Raw genomic sequence first — 21,057 nt, forward strand, 5'->3', positions numbered from 1 at the left:
CTCCCTCACAGTGTCAGGAGTGACACCCGGGTGCGGCCCTCGCCCCCTTGTGATGCCACTGGGAGAGGTCTTGTGCAAGTGTGCCTGAGGTAGCATTTGTACTTGATGCTACTGATGGTTTCGCAGTTTTACCAAGTTTTACAGATGTGTTTAAGGTAAAGTACACATCCATGTGTTAGTCTGCATATGGCATAGCCATCACAGACATTAGATTATTTTCGCACTGGGACTGCGTTCGTAATTGCTCCAAAGGTTTTGACAATAACTTAACATTGGGATTGCACAAAGCAAAATTGTGTATGTATGTTTACATGTGCACTTCTTCTGAGGAGTGTTTTTTCCTGTACTTGTGTGAGCAGTTGTCACTAATTCTTGTTACATTTATTTGAATGCAAGATCCATGTACATTCCATGGTTAATGAAACAGACTGCACATGCTAAATACATTTGTCTGAGTAAACCCTTAGGATTGCCAAATAAGCCATTTGAAATGGGATTTAATTAAAATATATATGCTGTATGGTTGTTCAGATTCATACCTGCAATCAATACTACTTAACAACTCAGCACAAATGTGATCTATTTGCTATACAGCAATGTAGCTAGTGTATTTTATATGTTCTGTTTTCAAATGGCTAATCTGGAAGCCCAAGTGATACTACAATTTGTAAACAAAGAAAGCACAGTTAGAGCTATATCAACTACTGCTACTTTCCAATACTCTAAATATGGTCTCAAATATCCAGTCTGTCATATTAACACCCTGGTCTAGTGGATTCATAGCAATTGTTTCAGGCAAAACTGCCAAAGTATAGTAGATGGACACCTGGGTATGTTGAGTTGCAAATTGGCTTTGTAAAGAAATTATCATGAAAACAGATTATTGTGCCAACAGGATTTTTAGTGGATAGTATAAAAAGCTGTAAACAGTGCCATTCCTAGGGGATGTGTACGAATTTCCCCCAACTGTTGGCATCTGTCGGTACTATAATTCTGGGATAATGACACGAGACTATATCCAAACGAGCCTTAATTTCAATGCTTAATGACACAACTGTCAATAAGCAAGTTGTGAAACATAAAAAACAACAATACAGTCTTTAGAGACAGTGCTAGTTTATGATACACAGTAATGAAATATTGGCAGGAAATATTGAGAAAATTCAGAATTGTGCAGCAATTCCATTTAAATTAGCTTATTTTAAAAAATAATAAATGTTTGCTTTTTTAACATTTTTATTATAGCAGTCATGCAGCTATTTTTACTGCTGTGTCAGCTCTTGTAAATATGATTTGAAAGAAAACGGATACAGTGAACTAAATAATATTTGGGCAATTAATAAACTGGAACAAGTCATTCTTATTTGAATGCCACACATAACAATAAATGATCACTAACTACAGGTGCTCTGAATGAAATATTTCCGTAAGCATATTTACAATAATTACAATGCAATTTTGTAGATTTCTCATTATTACCTATAATGCATTTTCTCCAAAAATGTTGTTCCGAAAATTTAAATCCTGCGGTTTGGTATTGAGGTTAATTCTATGTTTCTGCCTTCAATTATATTACACATATCAAATCATATATCATACAAAAAAAATAGTTATAAGTGCTGCAGGATGCAAATTACAAAGAACTCCAGTATGGGACTCATCTAGAGGTGTACACATACTGTATGTACTCAGAATATATAATACACGTATTTACAGTATTTGCATATGTTCAGGTGAATGTATTTCAGACATAAAAAGTGTATATTTATGCCTGACAGTATTTGAAAATGATACTAGTCACATTACCCTGTTTGTACACTGTATACTGCAATGATACAAAAGAGAGAATAGTGCCATGACAGTTTCAATTAAATCCAAAAGTTGCCTTTACAGTATAAATTGTAGTTAAATACAAACTTTTTTATGCATATTAAATTAAATAAAATTCAAACATGTTGTTTTCTTATTTACAAATCAAATGAATCTTCTTACCTACAGTAATGCAAATGGAAATATTAATGAAATCATTTGAATAGGCAGTCATGACTTGCTATATACTGTAGCAGGAACACTAATAAGAATTACTAGCAGCTGGAGAGGTCCTACTGTACATGTAATCAGCCAAATCAGAAGCCTCTACATACTGCTGCTGATAGTTAACATAATTATTGCATATTTTTGCACCAGTGCTCCAGCACATGCGAGAGATAAGCTTTTTAAAAGGCATATCTGCAGATGAGCCACTTCTAGTTGTATGTACTGTACTTCATTGCCCCTTCTCTTCCCTATTAAACCTTAGATACACATGAAAATCCAAGTCAATCATACTCAAGAATGTGTAGACAAATATATTTTGGTGGATATGTGCAGTATGAAAATGCATATTTATGCAAAAAAAAATGATGCTTGTCTAACTCCAAATGAGATTATGTTATGGAGAATACGTGTGTACTCACTGTGTTCTAGAATGTGCTAAATTAAGCCAAATCCCTAAAAAGAGCTACTCCAATTCTCCATGAACAGAAAAACTTTTGAAAAGATGAGTAGGGAGTAGGAGTAAGGACTGAGACAAACCAACCTTGATGAAAATATGTGCTGAGTAAAAATTAAAAAGAAAATGTTTTGAAAAACTGTGGATACTTCTTTTTGGTTACAACAAAATAACTCATAACTAAAGCATCATATACCAACTTGACTCCAAAAATAACAAAACAGACATATATAGTGGTGAAAAGGATGAATATTTTAATAAATAATGGTGGCACAGAAATCAGGGCAGAAATTTTGATCTTAAAATTAGTTCAATTAACCATAAGATTAATGGGAAATTTTGATCTCATACACAAAGGTCTTTGAGATGACCAATCACTATTCCCTTAAAATCAAGTAAGAAAATGTGGATACCGGAACATTGGTGTCAATGAAGTAATCAATCAATAACATAGAATGTTCCCCTTACCATCATTTTTGCCAGCTAAATGATAGTATTTATGAATTACCACCCAAACAAAAGCAAAAAGAGTGGGGGAGCCGAGAAACTGTATCCAAACCACATAACTTCCAGCTGGAGATAAAGACCTCAAGTTTGCACAGAGGGCCTGATTCAGACCCGCTCGCTGGGCTGCGTTCGCACGCTGCCTGCTGATGTTTGCATTCTGAGCATGCATACGCATCGCAGTACGCATGCACAAACTAATCGATGCAATCGGGAAGTGTTTGACCGCTGCACATAGCCAGCTCACTAGCTAGAGTGACAGGACTAGCCATTTGTGGGTGGTGACAGGGGATGGTCGATGAAAATGGGTGAGTGGTGGTGGGAGCGCAGGCATGCCTGAGCATCTGAATGACGTTTCAAAGGCCATGCATAATTAAGACGCAGTGCCATAGTACACATAACATGGTTGAATTACACACTGAAGTGCTCGCAGTGCTTGTGGTAGGGTATGGTCAACTACAAGTGCTGCGTTCGCTTCTGATGATACACGATATTACCGATGGTTGTATAATCCTGGAGATGACGTGCATAGGTGGGCATCTTAAGACAGGTTGGTGGGCATCTGCATACACACTGCGATCGCACGCCAAGACATAGTGGGCGTGCTAATGCCTTGCCGCGTGATCGCGGATTTGCATACTTTCGCTGCGTGCGAACGCATCTAGTGAGTGAGTCTGAATCAAGCACAGAGCTCCTTATAAAGACAACACCTCACTCTTTCCCCAAACATCAATGATGATATCACTAGCACTTAAAACATTATTTCCCAAACTTTATTTTATGTCACTCCAGGCCCAATCCATTGATGTATTTTTCATTATAATTAGTCAGTCTTTGTCAGTCTTTTGCCAAAGTAAACCCCTAATTGTTTGTCACTTTTATTTACCATAACATAAATTGTTTTAAAACCTATACCAGCTTGTCACTTAAAAAAATAACAGAGAAATATATAGTGGTGAAAAGGAAGGACATTTTATTTAAACTAACCACTGCTGGCACAGAAATCACAGCAGAAGTTTTAAGCTTAAAACGGGTACAGTTAACCTTACTTAAAACAGATTAATTTAACCTTAGATAAATGGATGAAAAATTATCACATGCCCCTGCATGCAGAAATCTCACCTTAAAACTGGTTGGTATAAATTAAATAACTAAACAAAAATATGTGCCCCTTGCAATCTCCTGTGCAAACTAAGGACCTCATTCAGACCGGCTTGCAAGCGCCATGCGGTCGCAAGTGGGTCGATGATGGGGCACTAGGCACATGCCGCGTGCGAGCACAAGCCACGTAGCAGATAAGAAATTCACTCACTCCGGGGCTTGCTAAAAACGGGGCGGCTGTCGATGTTGATCGACAGCTCACCCCATTTTGTATGCAGGAAGGGGGAGTGGCTGAACAAACGGAGGCATTCCTAAAGGAACGCCTACCATTTGTGGGCGGCCCTACTGACATCACTCATGTTGTCAGTAGTGAGCTTCCTGCGCTATTTGAGCAGGAAGGTCACTAGGGCCTGCGGCAGATGAGACCCTACCACAAGGGTCTTGTCGCAAGCCTGATGGTCGCGATAATCGTAGCCATCACCTTCCCACTCGCAAAGGCTGTGGGCGGTCACCCACAGCTTAGCGAGTGACCAGGAGGCCGGGTAAAAAAAAAAAAGCAGCCGCCCTGATTCAGATCGAGCGCTTGTTTTTTGAGAGCGCCTCTGAATGAGGTTCTAAATGCCCTGTTTGCTGTAAATTGTCCATATGGTTCCCCCCACAACTGCAAACAGGAGTGACAAAAGGAGCACTGAATGTTCCACTGACCCAGCACATTGTGAAAGATATAAGTTTCCCTTTTGCCTAATATAGGAAAAAACCTTACCTGAACCAAAACAGCCCACCAGGAGTCTACAACCTGATTGATCATCCAGTACTGGGTAGTGTACTGCAGCTTCTAAATGTCCAGCCACATCTCAACATCTAAGAACCATCAGTATATAATATTATTCTCATCCTGCTTCAGCATACACCCTCCACATGTTGTCCCAGGTGTGGCAGTGCATGCCATATACTGTATCAGCTGTATGTATTGAAAACTGTAACGGTTTCCCCTGGATGGGTCGACATATAGCAAGCAGAGTATTCTATATATCACAAGAGACAATTTTCATAGGTCTTGAGAGAGTCCTTCCCAGCACCCCACTTTGCCTTGGCCACACACAAAACATTCTTAACTTTACCTGTAACAGCAAAGAGGTCCACATACTGGCCACCACAAATCTAGAATGTAAACCCCTCAAATGGATATATTGGTATTGTGCACTGCAGTATCATTGGGACCAACCATGTAAGCACCAATAAAGATTACCTTCTGGAACCTACTGCACCTGGCCACATTACTGACCCTACCCTAAGAACTCAAGAACAATCTACCAACAGAAGAAGTCTCCAGGTCACAAGACAACTCCCAATCTGAAAAATCACACTTACAAGAATCCAAATGCCCATCTGAAAAATCCCATGAGCTTATGTCATCCACAGCATCAGCAGATCCAGCAGCACTAACAGCAGCACCTGAAACTAGAGTTGCATTAGCATCCAGCAGGAGAGCAGGGGAAACAGGCTGAGGAGACACCAACCCAGATTCATCAGTCCTAGAAGAATCAGGTGGACCAGTATGGCACCTCAAAAGGTGACAGCAGAGAGGCCTCTGCTGGGAAAGAAGGTGACTCAGAAACAATAGGGCCACCAAAATGAGATGCAACAGGAAGACCACCAGACACAGAACCCAAAGCAGAAAGGGAGTGTTTGTATTACAACTACCATCAAAATAGTTAGAACCACAGGTGCAGTGGTTTTAACATCAACTATATCAGATGAGGTCCCCTAATTTTGAATTGTAGGACCAGGACCCAAGAAAGGGAGAACCCATCCCAAAGAATAAGGCCATGTGATAAAATCAGCTCAGACAAGAGATGAAAGTGGGGCGATCACAAGAGATAGGGTAGCAACTGCCTCCACCAGAAGAGTTTAAACTGCTGGTGGATCTGACAGGATGGGCCACAGTGGCATCTGCATCTGGCTCCACAACTGCAGAGTCAGATGGAGGGGGGTTCTACCAAGTTCTGCCTGCAGCAGGAATGCCCATCTGATTTATGGATTATACTCATAATGGCACATAGTAGCACACAGATGGAGAGACAGTGAGTGAGGAGGAATGAGAGCAGTGGGTTACAGTGAGAGCTGAAACACATTAATAATGAGTCAATTTGGAGCTTTGGAGAGGGCTGTAATATGTGAGGGAAAGGGTTTCAGTCATGGGGAACAGCATAGGTGAAATCTTGGAGGTGGTTATAAGTAGTCAGTTGGTAGTAGAGGCAGCAGTCATTGGCTGACAGAAGTGGGTGTGCAGGAGTGTGGAGGGATAGAGAAGTATGGGATAGAGGATTGGGTGAGAACTTTTTTGTGAGGAGATTGTATTGAATTCTGAAGGGAAAAGAGAGCCATTGTAGTGCCTGGTAAAAAAGGGAAGCCAGAAGCAGTACATTTGGAGAGGAAGATGAGCTAAGTAGCAGCACTGAGAACAGATTGGAGTGGAAAAAGCTGTGAGTTAGTTAAGGTCAAGCTGGAAGGAGAAGGAAGCAGGGTCAGACAGCTCAAGGTTATGCTTGGTGAGCTTTGGGAGGGAGAGGTGGAGAAGGGGCATAGGATAGGTAAAAGGAAAGAAGATAATGGCCAGAAAGAGGAAATGTGGAACTGGTAAAGTCAGAGATACAGTATCACAATGGTGAGTAGAGATCAGATCAAAGCAGTGCACACTTATATTGGGTGTTTGCAGGTGGATATGAAAGTTGAGTTTTATTTATGAGGTGAGGTGCAGATCAGAGGTAAATCTAAGATGATGAGAAAGAGAGAATTTTAATTTTAGAAATATAATAGGGTGTCAAGGCAGGAGTTGTTGAGTTGAGAGAGTGTAAAAGTCTTGGCTAATAAAAACGTGCATTGTGGAAGTTTGTCTAAACTGAAGGCAGTGGGTGGTGTCAAGCGTTACACAAAGTAATTGTTTAGTGAGGTATATTTGTAAGCAGGTGACTATTTTAGGAGGAGAGAAAATGTTAATCTCTGTTTTGGACCTTATGAGCTTTATGCAGCTCTGGCACATCCATGTAGTAATAGCAGAGATGGTTATTAGTCGTTATATCAACTTTCAGAATGTTGACAGTGAAAATGTTGACATTATCAATGCTGACATTGACATAATGTCGACATTTTCAAAATACCTTCATTGTGAATGCTGACAGTCACTATGTTGACATTACAGGTTTAGGTTCAGGGTTAGGGTTAGTGTTAGGTTACAGTTAGGGTTAGGGTTAGGGTTAGTGTTAGGTTGCAGTTAGGGTTAGGGATAGGTTTAGGCTGCATAGAGGTGGATCCAGAAAAAAATGACAGGGGTGACACAGTGACAGGAGGTGGACATGGTTGGGAGGGGTGGCCAGTGTTGGACTTGGGCATTAAGGGCCCACTGGGGGAATACAGTGGAAGAGGCCCATGCTTAAGGGGTGTGGCCAGCCACCCACCTTGGCTAACCAATAGGCAAATCAAGTTGTATTTTCTATAAAAAGGAACCAAGCACCCAGGGTGATCAGTGGTACTACTCCACCAGGTAACTGACCATCTAAAAGAGTAACAATGTATGATATCAGGTCTGAAACCTGATACTTAGAGAAGGGGATGGGCCATCAGGCAGTGGGGCCCACCTGGGAATTGCCTTGTATCCCTGTGGGCCAGGCCAACCCTGGGTGTGGCCAGGTGTAGGAGTGGGGATGTGGCTGTGAATACATATTGTATGTCACAAATTGGGGACTTAAAAATTCTTACAGACTCAGACATTCATTTATTTCAGTTTCCAAGGCATCACACAGATGCCTTCCTGTGATTAGCAAATACACCTGTGTGCTCACCTGGTCAGCTAGACCAATTGCTCTTGACCACCTCCTATTTAAACCAGTTCCTGTGAGCAACCCATTGTCTGAACAATGTGTTCCTACCAAGAATAGTTCTAGGCTCCATGCTTACTCCTGTGATCGTGTCCTCCTCTGCTACATGTGGATTCTCACTATTTACCATCTGTGCTGAGTATCATTACTGCAACATCTGTCTTACAAAGGCATTGGGTATCTGATACCATATTATATGATGTAAACAATTTTACATTTGTTCATACTATTTGATCAAGAATACATATCTGATACTCATTAACAAGAGGCCAATTGGACAGTTCTCTAAAAGAAGTATTGAACACATCAACATTTTTCTCAGTAAATATATTTGTAATGGGGCTATTGTAATGAAATTTTCACCAAATGTCAGCAACAACCCATGCAATCCAATTTATTTAATATTTGGTACAAAAGCATTTGTTGGTAATGACAGCTTCAAGACGCCTCCTGTATGGAGAAACTAGTCAAATGTGTTGCTCAGGTGTGATTTTGGCCTATTCTTCCACACAAACAGACTTCAAATCTTGAAGGTTCCGTGGGCCTCTTCTATGAACTCTGATCTTTAGATGTTTCCATAGATTTTCAATTGGATTCAAGTCAGGTGATTGGCTGGGCCATTCTAGCAGCTTTATTTTCTTTCTCTGAAACCAATTGAGAGTGTCCTGGGCAGTGTGTTTGGGATCATTGTCTTGCTGAATTGTCCACCCTCATTTCATCTTCAGCATCCTGGTAGATGGCAGCAGATCTTTATCAAGAATGTCTCTGAACATTTTTCCATTTATCCTTCCTTCAACCTCATGAAGTAAGCCAGTACTGTATGCTGAAAACATCCCCACACCATGATGTTCCCACCTCCAAACTGCACTGTTGGTATGGTGTTTTTGGGGTGATTTGAAGTGCCAATTCTCCTCCAAATATGATGTGTATAATTGCATCCAAAGAGTTCAAATTTGGTCTCATCTGACCAGACTATATTCTCACAATATTTCACAAGCTTGTCCAAATGTTGTGCAGCAAACTATAAATGAGCTTCAACATGCTTTTTCTTCAGCAATAGAGTCTTGCATGGTGAGCGTGCATACAAGCCATGGCAGTTGAGCGCATTACTTATTGTTTTCTTTGAAACAATTGTACCTGCTAATTCCAGGTCTTTCTGAAGCTCTCCACAAGTGGTCCTTGGCTCTTGGACAACTCTTCTGATAATAATTTTAACTACTCTGTCAGAAATCTTGTGAGGAGCACCTGGTCATGGACGGTTTATGGTGAAATGATGTGCTTTCCACTTCCGGTTTACGCCCCAACAATGCTCATTGGAACATTCAGAAGTTTCAAATTACTTCTGTAACCAATGCCATCAGTATGTTTTGCATCAATAAGGTTGCAAAGGCCTTGAGAGAGCTCTTTTCTTTTACCCATAATAAGATGTTTCTTGTGTGACACCTTGGTAATGAGACACTTTTTTATAGGCCATCAGTTGGAACTGGACCAGCTTGTATTCATTTGCACTGACAAGGGACAGAATTGCTTTCTAATTACTGATAGATTTCAGATGGTGTCTTGGCTTTCCATGCCTGTTTGCACCTCTCTTCATGTGTTAAATACTTTATCCCTGTGTCATTTCATATTATTACACATAACTTAATTTGGGATGTAGTTTGGAACCTGATGGTGTAAATGCCGACCGTCGGCTTCTAGACTGCTTTATCCTGACTAGGGACAAATGACAGGCTTCTAAATGTAGACACCTGTAATTTGCCCGATGTCTGGAGACTGACGCCCGGCATCCCGATTGAGCGGATGCCGGGCGCAGCAGCGGACAGCCGCGGGGGGGAAGGGTTAGGTTTAGGGCTCCTGGGGGGGACTTAGGGTTAGGGGGGTTAGGTTAGGTTAGTTGATACTTACCTTTAGGACAATCGGGATTTCCAGCGCTGTCGAGTAGCCGCTGTCGGTAATTGAACCGCCGGCCATGCGCCCGCCGGTCATACATATCACACCCCTTAATTTATGGAAATCTTTGGTTTGATTTCTTTGCATGTATGTATTGCATGGGTTGTTGCTGACATTTGGTGAAAATTTTATTACAATAGCCCCATTACAAATATATTTACTGAGAAAAATGTTGATGTTGTCAATACTTATTTTGCCCACTGTATATATATACACAGAAGTAGCCACGCTCATGTGTCCCATGATGCGAGCGCATCATGGCATGGATGATGCAACTAGTGTGCCCGTGGCATATGCACGCGCACACCATAGACTTCAATAAAGTGAACACTGGCTGCGAGTACTCACGCCTGGTGAATTCTGCACTATGCTGCAATGCAGGTGTACGTGCAGATGCACCACGGCAATGATGAGCCTGGCAACATCTGTGTATATATACTGTGTGTATATATATATATATAATATATATATATATATATATATATATATATATTATATATATATAGTAAAAAATTAGCCAGCACATCCGTTTAAATGCAAAAAGTGTATTAATATTCAATAGCAGCAAAAAGCATGATAATGTTCACCATAATGGCACATATATATACAGACCGTCAGGTACCAAACAGAAAGAACCAGGGTGGTCAGATACACTTGCCAAAACCGTCATAGTGCATGGGAACATGAAATCAGTTGTCCGTCCGACAGCTGTTTCGGCGCATCCAGCGCCTTCATCAAGGACATCATAACTGACATACCACAGCAGCATATATACCCAACATCATATGTGACAACAATCTCACTCACCTGCGGGGAGGCGCGCTCCCGCAGCCATCTCCATACAATCCGGAAGCACAGCTCAATACACGTGTTTTGTGGAAAATTTCTCACGGGTTTTGTGGAAAAAAAAGTTCTCATATATTTGACAAATCTGAATTATCTGTTATTGGTGGTGTTTGGTCTCAGGAGAGTCCATGGTACTTGGTCCTGTCTTTGAACCTTATTTATATACATTTAAGTATGGAAGACAAAGAAGGATCACAGTAGTGTAATACTGTATAACATATATACTGTAGATGAAATGACATGTAAGTTGCACTGCGTGCCAGATGGTAGATAAATAAAAGCATGTTACTGTAGACATCCTGCATTAAAAAAATAAATGCAGTATATCTAGAGAGGAAAACATACAGAGAGATGCAAAGAGCTGTGTTCCAGAACTTACAAATGTGCTATAAGAGAAGGAACCTGTTGAGACTACTGACAACATGGGATAATTAGCATTCTGGTACTCAGATTTATGGTCTAATTGTTTGGGTGTAACACTTTATTGGTCATGAGAAATCACATGTAGGGCCTGATTCAGAGATGTACACAGGCCGATCTGAATAAGGTCCATGTTTGGATTTGGTATAGTGTTTGTTCTTATCCTCTATGGTGCTGTACATTCTGGTCTGATCTTAACCAGTTATATGACTGAGAAAGGCTTGGAAAGACATTGGGGTATAGTTACTAAAGAGTGTTTTTTTTAGAAATGGAAATGCTACCCATAGCAACCAATCAGATTCTAGCTATTATCTTCTAGATGGTGCAAGATAAATATTAAGTAGAATCTGATTGGCTGCCATGGGAAACAGCTCCACTTCTAAATTCCTGCACTTTAGTATATATACCCCATTTTGTTTTCAAGTTCCCATATTTTGCTTGGAATAGTATGGATCAGCAATAAAAAGAGTGTTGTTGAAACGAGGGTGCTCTTCTATAATTAAGAAGGAAAAACAACATACAATAAATTCTGTATTTTTATGAAATGAAATTTGTTTTATTTAAATTTATATCCTCCCATTGAGCATACAATGATTTGCAAAACAACTTTTCTATTGTAGTTAATAAAGAGGAATACATTATTTCCTCACATTAGGAAAAGATTTAATACAACTTGGAGAGAGAGAAAATTGTGAAAGCTAAAGCTACAACCATTCAAATTCTGTCTGTAATTTTTCAAACACAGCCTGTAAAGTGACAGTTAGGAGCTGCTTGGTTGGTGCTTTATCACAATATTATCTCTCTCCAAGCTTTATTAAATATCTCACTTGTCATAATATTTGCCACGTTAAGAATGTGAATGTGTGTCAGGAAACTTCAATGTTGTTGCAACAATTAATAACAATATCAATATTCTCATCTGCCAGGGAATCTATGAGAACTCTGACTATTATATTTTACATCTGGATTGATATACAGTATACGATATGGCCAAAAGTATGTGGATGTAACTTACAGAATAAGTCAAAAACAATAATTGGTTGCAAGTTTGCAACACTTACTGCCAAGTTCCAAACTGGAAGCAAAATCAACACAAAAGGTGTTCTTTAGTAGCATTGGGTTTCCATGTCTGAGTAGATTCATACAAGCCTGACATCACTATGTGCAATGCCAAATAATAGAGCTGAGTAAAGCACTCTGACATTTTTACATTGGAGCACTGGAAATGTGTTCACTGGAGTCAAATATCACCCATGTACATTTGGAAGTTGGATGCCAGGAGATCGCTTTTTGTTCCAATAAATACTGCCAACTGTAAGTCTGAGGCTGTTTATATTGGTTTTGGAGATGGTGCGGCAGAAATTAAGTAACATGCACAAAGCCCTTACCTCAACCCCATCGAACACCTTTGTTGTGAGTTGGAATTTTGACTGTGAGTCAGAACTTATCGACAAACGTAAGTGTCTAACTGCTCTAATGCTATTGTGGTTGAATGAATGAATGAAAATCTTTGCCGAAATGTTGCAAAATGTAATGGAAGAATAAATAATGTTAATGCTGCAAAGCTAGTTTTTCTTTTTATGTTTTCTCATAATACTTACACTTTATTTAAAAAAAAGATTTGTTAATTATATTACTAATTATTGGAGTATAAAAATATAATGTTATGTAAAAACGAATGTGCGGAATTCCCTGTTAAACACTTAAGTAGTAGGAGATTGGAAAATAACGTGTTGGTAAAGTGACTCACTGACAGCATAATGAGTTGGAGGCTGTGCGTGATCTTGAAATTGCAGCTTCACTTATGAGCAGCAGCAGCATCAGCCTCTACATTATTTAAGAATTACATTCTAAGATGTAATACTTTATGTAGGTTTATTATCAGGGAGATTCCCAACATATCAGGTGTGGTATAATCTACTTCTCAACATCACTTATCTATCTACAATATCTATCTATATTTCTATCTATCTTTCTATCTATCTATATATCTATCTATCTATCTATCTGAGAAAGCACATGCTTTGTATTTGCTATCAATAAAATATTCTTTTTATTCTTGTCTGTCATAAACAATTACAATTTTTTTGCCATAGTAATCCATCATCTATATACTGTACTTTAAATGGACCAGGTCCAGAATTGATATCTAGTATGGTTTTTCAGGTTCCTGTCTCCCACACCTGCAGAGCTCAAAACTCACACCAAGTACAAATTTTTGTGTAAATAAAAAGATTTCATCCCAGGTTTTGAAATAGCTGAATATACTGATTAAACGGGATGCAGTCTGGATACTGTCTGGCACTATCCCGCCCACCGATATCCTGACACTCCAAGCCCGACATGGGACTAGATATAGGCATTGAAATCCTGATGCCTATCATTAGCCCCACTACAAAATCCCAACACCAAATCCTGACAACCGGCATATGGAACAAAGGTAAGGCCCAGGAGGGGGGTTAGGTTTAGGGACCCAAGGGAAACTTAAGGTTAGGCACCCCCATGGGAGGGTTAGGGTAGGGAAAGGGGGGGTTGGGGTTAGGCACCCCCCTGGGAGGGTTAGGTTTAGGGTGTGGGGAGGGGGGATTAGGGTTAGGACTAGAGGGGGAGGTTAGGGCTAGGCACCACTAAGGGATGGTTAGGGTTAGTGTAGGGGGGGGTTACTGTCCTTACCAGCCTCAGTCGGGATTTTCCTCCTTCGGTCTTCTGGTGTAGGTATATTATCCGGCGGCAATTCAGCCGCCAGCATTACATACTGATTCCCCGTAAACACATGCACACACACACAGTAAGTCATTTTTTTTCTGATGTGTGACCATAACACTTATGAACCTCTATTCCCAGATGAACACATATACATATAATAACTAAAGTGATTTAAAAAAATATTTATTTATAACTTTAAGTCACCTGCAGAAACATCTGAAAATGATGCTTATTGCCAGCATTTTTAACTGACAATAGAAACCATTGTTGCTAATGTCAAAACACCCACTCATGGTTTTCCTATTGTTGAGTTGCATTTGCATTCCATTTTTTAGATTGCATCTTGTTCTTTCAAATTTAGCACAGATAAATGCATTGAAGAAACATTAAGTAACTCTTTGCTGACCCGTATCTGCTATAAAAAATTCCAGTTTCTAATTCTTGGTCAAATTATTTGAATTTAACATGCATATCTTTATTTGCTAGCATTTGCACTAGCTTTTATAACAACAAAATATATATGTGAATATTTGAGAGGAGTGCAGTGTGGTGCCTGCTGCCATGCAGGTGTAACCTTGTGGCTTACCTGGTGTCGCACCCTCTCAAATTCAGGCCGTATGTTGATTAGACGGTCCTAGAATTCCAAACTGGACACGGACACGACTACCTAGGAGGAACGAGATGACGTGAGAACTGTCCTTCCTCAATGCCGACCGATATGCCCTACTGGACCAAGGATTACACAAATAGAATCAGGTTTTAAGTTAGGATCATCACTGGCACTTTTGGCCTCAGATCCCGAGTTTCACTTATAGGTACTCGTGCACCAGGTGAAGACTCGAACTTGCACTGGAGTGCAAGGTCCTTTGTCTGCCCAGAAGGAAGATAGACAGAAAGAGACAAACAGACAGTGAGAGACAGTACACTGATATTGCTCACCGTATCCACTCTGTATTTCGTTTGCTGACTAGCCTACAGGTCCCTGTAAGAAGATAATCAAACACCACAGCCATGCAGTGCCTAAACCTGTGTCACACTACTACACATACTATGATAACATTGCTCTCAACCTACAGTGTATGTAGTGCGGCATGTATAACAATAAACTATTAAACTTTTGCCCTGCATGGAACAACAATCACAGATGGTAATCAACCAAGAGTAAAACATGGTGCTGTCCCTTTAAATGTTTGCTATCTTCTGAACTAGAGCTGGCCAGATCCTCTTCTAGATGACTTGGGGAAACACTACCTGACAGCTCTCCACAGGGTATTTGGAGGGTGAATTATTTGGAGGGTGAGTTATTTTGGTGGGAGTCTGACAGCTCTCCATGCCACACTTGGAGGCTGGGGGGCTTCCTACTTGTTATACTAGTGGTCTGAGCCTATTGCCCAAAGCCACTCTCCATGGGCTCAGGGCCCTGGGCCTAATACCCAGGGTCTTACCAGCGGCTCAAGCTTTATGCCTTCCTACTGCAGGGCACAGGAGGGACTTGGGCCAACTGTCTGAAATCCCCTTTCTATAATGTGGCCTTATGGCCTGCATAATGGAGGGGGGCTCAGCTAATGGCCTTGGCCTCATGCCCAGGGCCACTTTATACGGGGCTCAGGCCTATGGGCCTGCCTAACTGGGGCACTTACTTAGTGACCTGGCCCTAATACCCAGGTCATTCACAACTATTTAGGGTGGGCCAATACCTCTAATTGAGCCTAATGCCCCCTATGTAGCCCGGGCCTTGTGCCCGCCTATATGCCCACAGGCCTATTGCCTGATTCACCCCACAGGCCTAGTGCTCGACAACCCTGGTGGTCTAGGGAGGGGTTAATAGGGTAATAGTAGGCCTCACAGAGGGCCTACCTGCTATGGTGGAAGAGGTCCTCTCCAATCCTTAGCCGCATTTTTCTGCCACTGGCCCATCCTGGCCTGTGGTGCCACCTCTTCTTCTCCACATCCATCCTGCATCTCCTATCTCCCTCTTGACAGCGGCATCTTCTAGCCTCTTCTGCGGCTGCCAGAATTCTTGCCGTGGCTTCCCTCTTCTCCCCCTCCCTTCCGCGTTGGATTGACTTTTCCCACTCAGCTGCGTCTAATATAAGATGCTGTGATTGGGCGGGGCTATGACGTGGCGAGCGGCGATTGGCTAATCGCATCTGCCTCATATTGGTTGCTAGACCGAGAGATGTGCACAGCTTGCGGCCAGGGCCAAACACCTGCCACCGCTTCAAGGCTACTCGGCAGCGAGCTACAGTAAGCCCACACCCAAAGCCTTGTACTGCCCACTGCACCCAATGCTTGACTGGTGCTGGAAACAGATACTCTACCCACCACCTCTGCTTACCCAGCACTGGGAGCAGAAACAGCATCCCAGCTCCCGATGCAGATGTGTTCCGCAGGTGAGCATTTACTGCTAGGTGAGGCTGGGGGAAGCACAGAAGAAATAAGGGCGTGATATGCAGTCATTCCCAGGAAAGTGTCCTACACCAGGGTGCATGGCCTCGTGGGCAAAATACTAAGGGCCTGATTCAGAGCTGAACTAGGGTGTCCCTATGTTTCTAAATTCCAGCCTCGCACAGCTGTGGGTCTTGTGGTAGGGTCTCAGCACTCGCAATACCAAGTGGACTTCCTGCTCTAATAGAGCAGGAAGTTCACTACTGACATCACGAGTGATGTCAGTAGGGCCGCCCACAAATGGCAGGCATTCCTTCGGGAATGCCTTTGTTTATACAGCCACCCCCCACCTAGAAAATGGGGCGAGCTGTCGATCAACATCGACAGCCGCCCCATTTTGTTGCGAGCCCCGGAGCGAGTGATTTCTCACTCGCTACGGGGATTGCGCATGCACGTTGTGCACACCACGCGTGCGCATTGGCCCACCATCAACCTTCTTGCAAGCGCAATGCGCTCGCGAGCAGGTCTGAATCAGGCCCTAAGCCTCTTTCGGCATACACAAACAGTCCCGCAACTGGGAATAAAGATGTTGGGGGTATACTGTGGATGTGTGGCTGCACATTAAATTACCACAAAAAAGTAATGATAAAAAAGATATTTTATTCATGTTAAAATCCAGCTGGTTACAGTTGGGCATTGTTATTTAAAAGCCATATCATTGCATCTCTGACAGCAAGCAAGCTGTTGACATTTGTCTCTGTGCTTTAAATAACCACAAAAAATATAAACAAAAATATTTTATTGCAAAATCCAAGCAATATCACATCTGTGCTACAAAGCAGTAGAAATTCAGGGTAGTGTGATGTTTGATGACTGTGACTCTTTTGCATCTGTGCAGGAAGTGCCCAAAAATATAAAGCATCAAAAATGATGTGCCGATATATGTAGTCATTTTTTTAAAAGTTTTACCAAATTTCATAATACAGTTTTACACTACCGTTCAAAAGTTTGGGGTCACCAAAGAAAATGTAATGTTTTACATGAAAACTGACTTTTATTTATCAAATGAGTTGCAAAATGAATAGAAGATATAGTCAAGACATTGATTTGATTTTTATTTTAAATAATAATTTTGTCCTTCAAAATGCTTTCATCGAAGAATGCTCCTTTTGCAGCAATTACAGCATTGCAGACCTTTGGCATTATAGCTGTTAATTTGTTGAGGTAATCTGAAGAAATTTCACCCCACACTTCCTGAAGCACCTCCCACAAGTTGGGTTGGCTTGATGGGCACTTCTTGTGTACCATATGGTCAATTTGTTCCCACAATAGCTCAATGGGGTTGAGATCTGGTCACTATACTGGGCACTCCATACCAGACAGAATACCAGCTGCCTGCTTCTTCCCTAAATATTTCTTACATAAATTGGATGTGTGCTTTGGGTCATTGTCCTGTTGGAGGAGGAAATTGGCTCCAATCAAGTGCTGTCCACAGGTTATGGCATGGCATTGCAAAATGGAGTGATAGCCTTCCTTATTCAAAATCCCTTTTACCTTGTACAAATCTCCCACTTTACCAGCACCAAAGCAGCCCCAGACCATCACATTACCTCCACCATGCTTGACAGATGGCATCAGGCACTCTTCCAGCATCTTTTCACTTGTTCTCCATCTCACAAATGTTCTTCTGTGTGATCCAGGCACCTCAAACGTTGATTCGTCTGTCTATAACACTTTTTTCCAATCATCCTCTGTCCAATGTCTGTGTTCTTTTGTGAGGCATCTATTTCTCAAACTAGAGACTCTAATGTACTTGTATTCTTGCACAGTTGTGCACCAGGCCTCCCACTTCTCTTTCTACTTTGGTTAGAGCCTGTTTGTGCTGTTCTCTAAAGGGAGTAGTACACACCGTTGTAGGGAATGTTCAGTTTCTTGCCAATTTCTCACATGGAATAGCCTTAATTTCTAAGAAAAATAATATACTGTCGAGTTTCACATGAAAGTTCTCATTTTCTGGCCATTTGGAGAGTATAATCAAACCTACAAATGTGATGCTCCAGATACTCAACTAGCTCAAAGGAATGCCAGTTTTATAGCTTCTCTAATGAGCAACCCATTTTCAGCTGTGCTAACATAATTACACAAGGGTTTTCAAGGGTTTTCTAATCATCCTTTAGTCTTCTAACGCACTTAGTAAGCACAATCTACAATTAGAACACTGGAGTGATGGTTGCTGGAAATGTGCCTCTATACACCTATTTAGATATTCCTTTAAAAACCAGACATTTGCAGCTAGTATAGTCATTTACCACATAAACAATGTATAGAGTGTATTTTGATTAATTTAATATTATCTTCATTGAAAAAACAGTGCTTTTCCTTAAAAAATAAGGACATTTCTTTGTGATCCCAAACTTTTGAATGGTAGTGTACATTGGCGACTTGAACCAACAACTTGCTCACAAAAAAATGTTTGTACAGATTTGTTTTTTTCCATCTTTGCTGCTTTGACAGCAAGCATGCACATGCATTGTGGTATGCGACTTGCTGCGCACGCGTGCACCATGATATGTCAGGCTATGGCAGCATTCACACTATGCACTCCAGTGGATCATGGGTGCGAACGCAGCATGCATATGTGGACATGCGACTCATGCCATACATGGTGAAATTTGGCGCATCAGTGGCAAAGATACAAAAGGAGACATCTGTATTTCTCAAAATATTAGTGGGTAGGAAAGAAAAACATACTGTAACATGTAGTGTTATAATTCCAATACTAAAATGTAGATGATGATGATGCCAGCCTTTGCGTCATGTGAAAATGGATAAAGAACTTTATCTAAGAGACCTACAGTACAGTGTTTACTTTTCCAGAATCACTTACTTTGTTTTCATTATATCCTCCTTCAGCTTCTCTAACTGCTTATTTAAGGGATGGATTCAGTTGTTTTTTGGGTGCCTGTTAGTAATCTGCACCAGACAGAGCTATTCCATTGTTGCTTCAATCAAGTATGAGTGCCACAGATGCCAAGATTTCTGCTTGCTCCGTCATGAGGTGGCAAGCCAAAATCTGCAAAAAGTCATCCATTTGGGCATGCTACACAGTACTTTAGATGACAAATAGAAAAATTACCAGAAGAGTGCTGTCACATTGAGCACTTGCTGAGATGGAAGGTTTCAATCTCCTAAATAAATGAATGCACAATGCAGCACTAATGTGGGTAAGTTCATGTAAAAGGTACTATCAATACTCCTCAATAAATGGCTTGGTTAGGTAAAAATTAAGACTTTAAATATTTAAAGAAAATTCACCAACAATACATCACTTTTAATTTCACACTAAAAGCTATTATTAGAACATACTGTATAGCATACATGTAAATCAAATAGGATATCTTAGGATATTGGGGGCACCCCTTATTTTAAAATCTGCAAATCACCATAGAAAATGTCAATCATATATGGGCACCACAGCTATTCTCTCAGTACACATAATTGATGGTTGTCCAGATATTACCCAGCAAATAGGATGACATTTACCAGCTTGATAGAGATACACAAACAGTGCAGTGGATGTTAGCAGTTATCTCGCAAAAGAGTTTAAGTGGCTGATAAAAAGCCCAGGCTGGAATGAAGCATCCACAGATGGGACTGGTCCGGATATAAAGTACAATAGTCCTGACATGTCCAATGTGAAATTAAGCATTAACTTCTGATGAAGTTGTGGATTAGTCCACAATAAAATGCTTCATTCCAGCCTAGGCTTTCTGTCAGCTACTACAACTATTCTGTGAGATACAGATGTGTCATCGCACATCTTTACTGCAGTCGCACCAAACAGCCCCTCTCAGCATGCCAAGTCCTGTGCGACTCTCCTAGTACTGAGCGTCTTTTTTGCTGAAAATACATCTAAGTAGCAATGCAATGTGACTAGGATGCACCAGGAGACTGTGCTGATTAGTTTGATATGTGACACTTGTATATCTGTGTGCAACTGCATCTCTGAATCAGCATCCAAAATGCTAAGATGTGGGCGCCTCGGTTTTTTCATATAAAGACTCAGTCACACACAGATATACAAGTGTCACATATCATCTTAATTAGCACAATCTCCTGTTGCATCTTAGTCACATCACATTGCATTTCAGCAATAGAGATGCATGATGCTACCAAAGTTGCATAGGATCTGGCTGCTCACTCACATCAGGAATGCAGTGCTGCGTGGCGTATTGAAGATAAATGTAGGATGACACATCTGTACTTGCTAACATCGACTGCATGGACCTCAATACTCATCACAATACTACCTCTTGTTTCAGTTGACGGCATGGCAAATCATATTTTTTTTGCATTTGCTGCTATGTTCTGCTATGTTGGTGTTATGAAAGTGAAAGTGCCCAGACAGTATCTCATGTAGCTACTTTCTTAGAAAATTATGAATCATCAAGTTAATTGTGTGTTCAAAACATGATACATGTTGCATTTTGCCAAGTTGTAATGCACACACATTGTTTACTGTTATCAGGAATCAGAAATCATGTGGAGAGACTTAGTGGGATGAGCCATTTCTTATGACTTTCATGAGTTATCCAAATTGACACTGCTATGTTTCTTAGTGAAGCCACTGATGCAGTTGTTTGTCTGTGAATAATCTGTCACTGTGTACTAGCACTACTATGTAGACAATATAAACGGGGGTAAGTGGAAAAGGTGCTATGAACACAAAATTACACTGGTAGTATTGAAAGTAAAAATTTAATTTAATGTAGG

Source organism: Taudactylus pleione, unplaced genomic scaffold (genome assembly GCF_031769625.1).
Source record: "Taudactylus pleione unplaced genomic scaffold, aTauple2 ptg000026l, whole genome shotgun sequence".
NCBI lineage: Eukaryota > Metazoa > Chordata > Amphibia > Anura > Myobatrachidae > Taudactylus > Taudactylus pleione.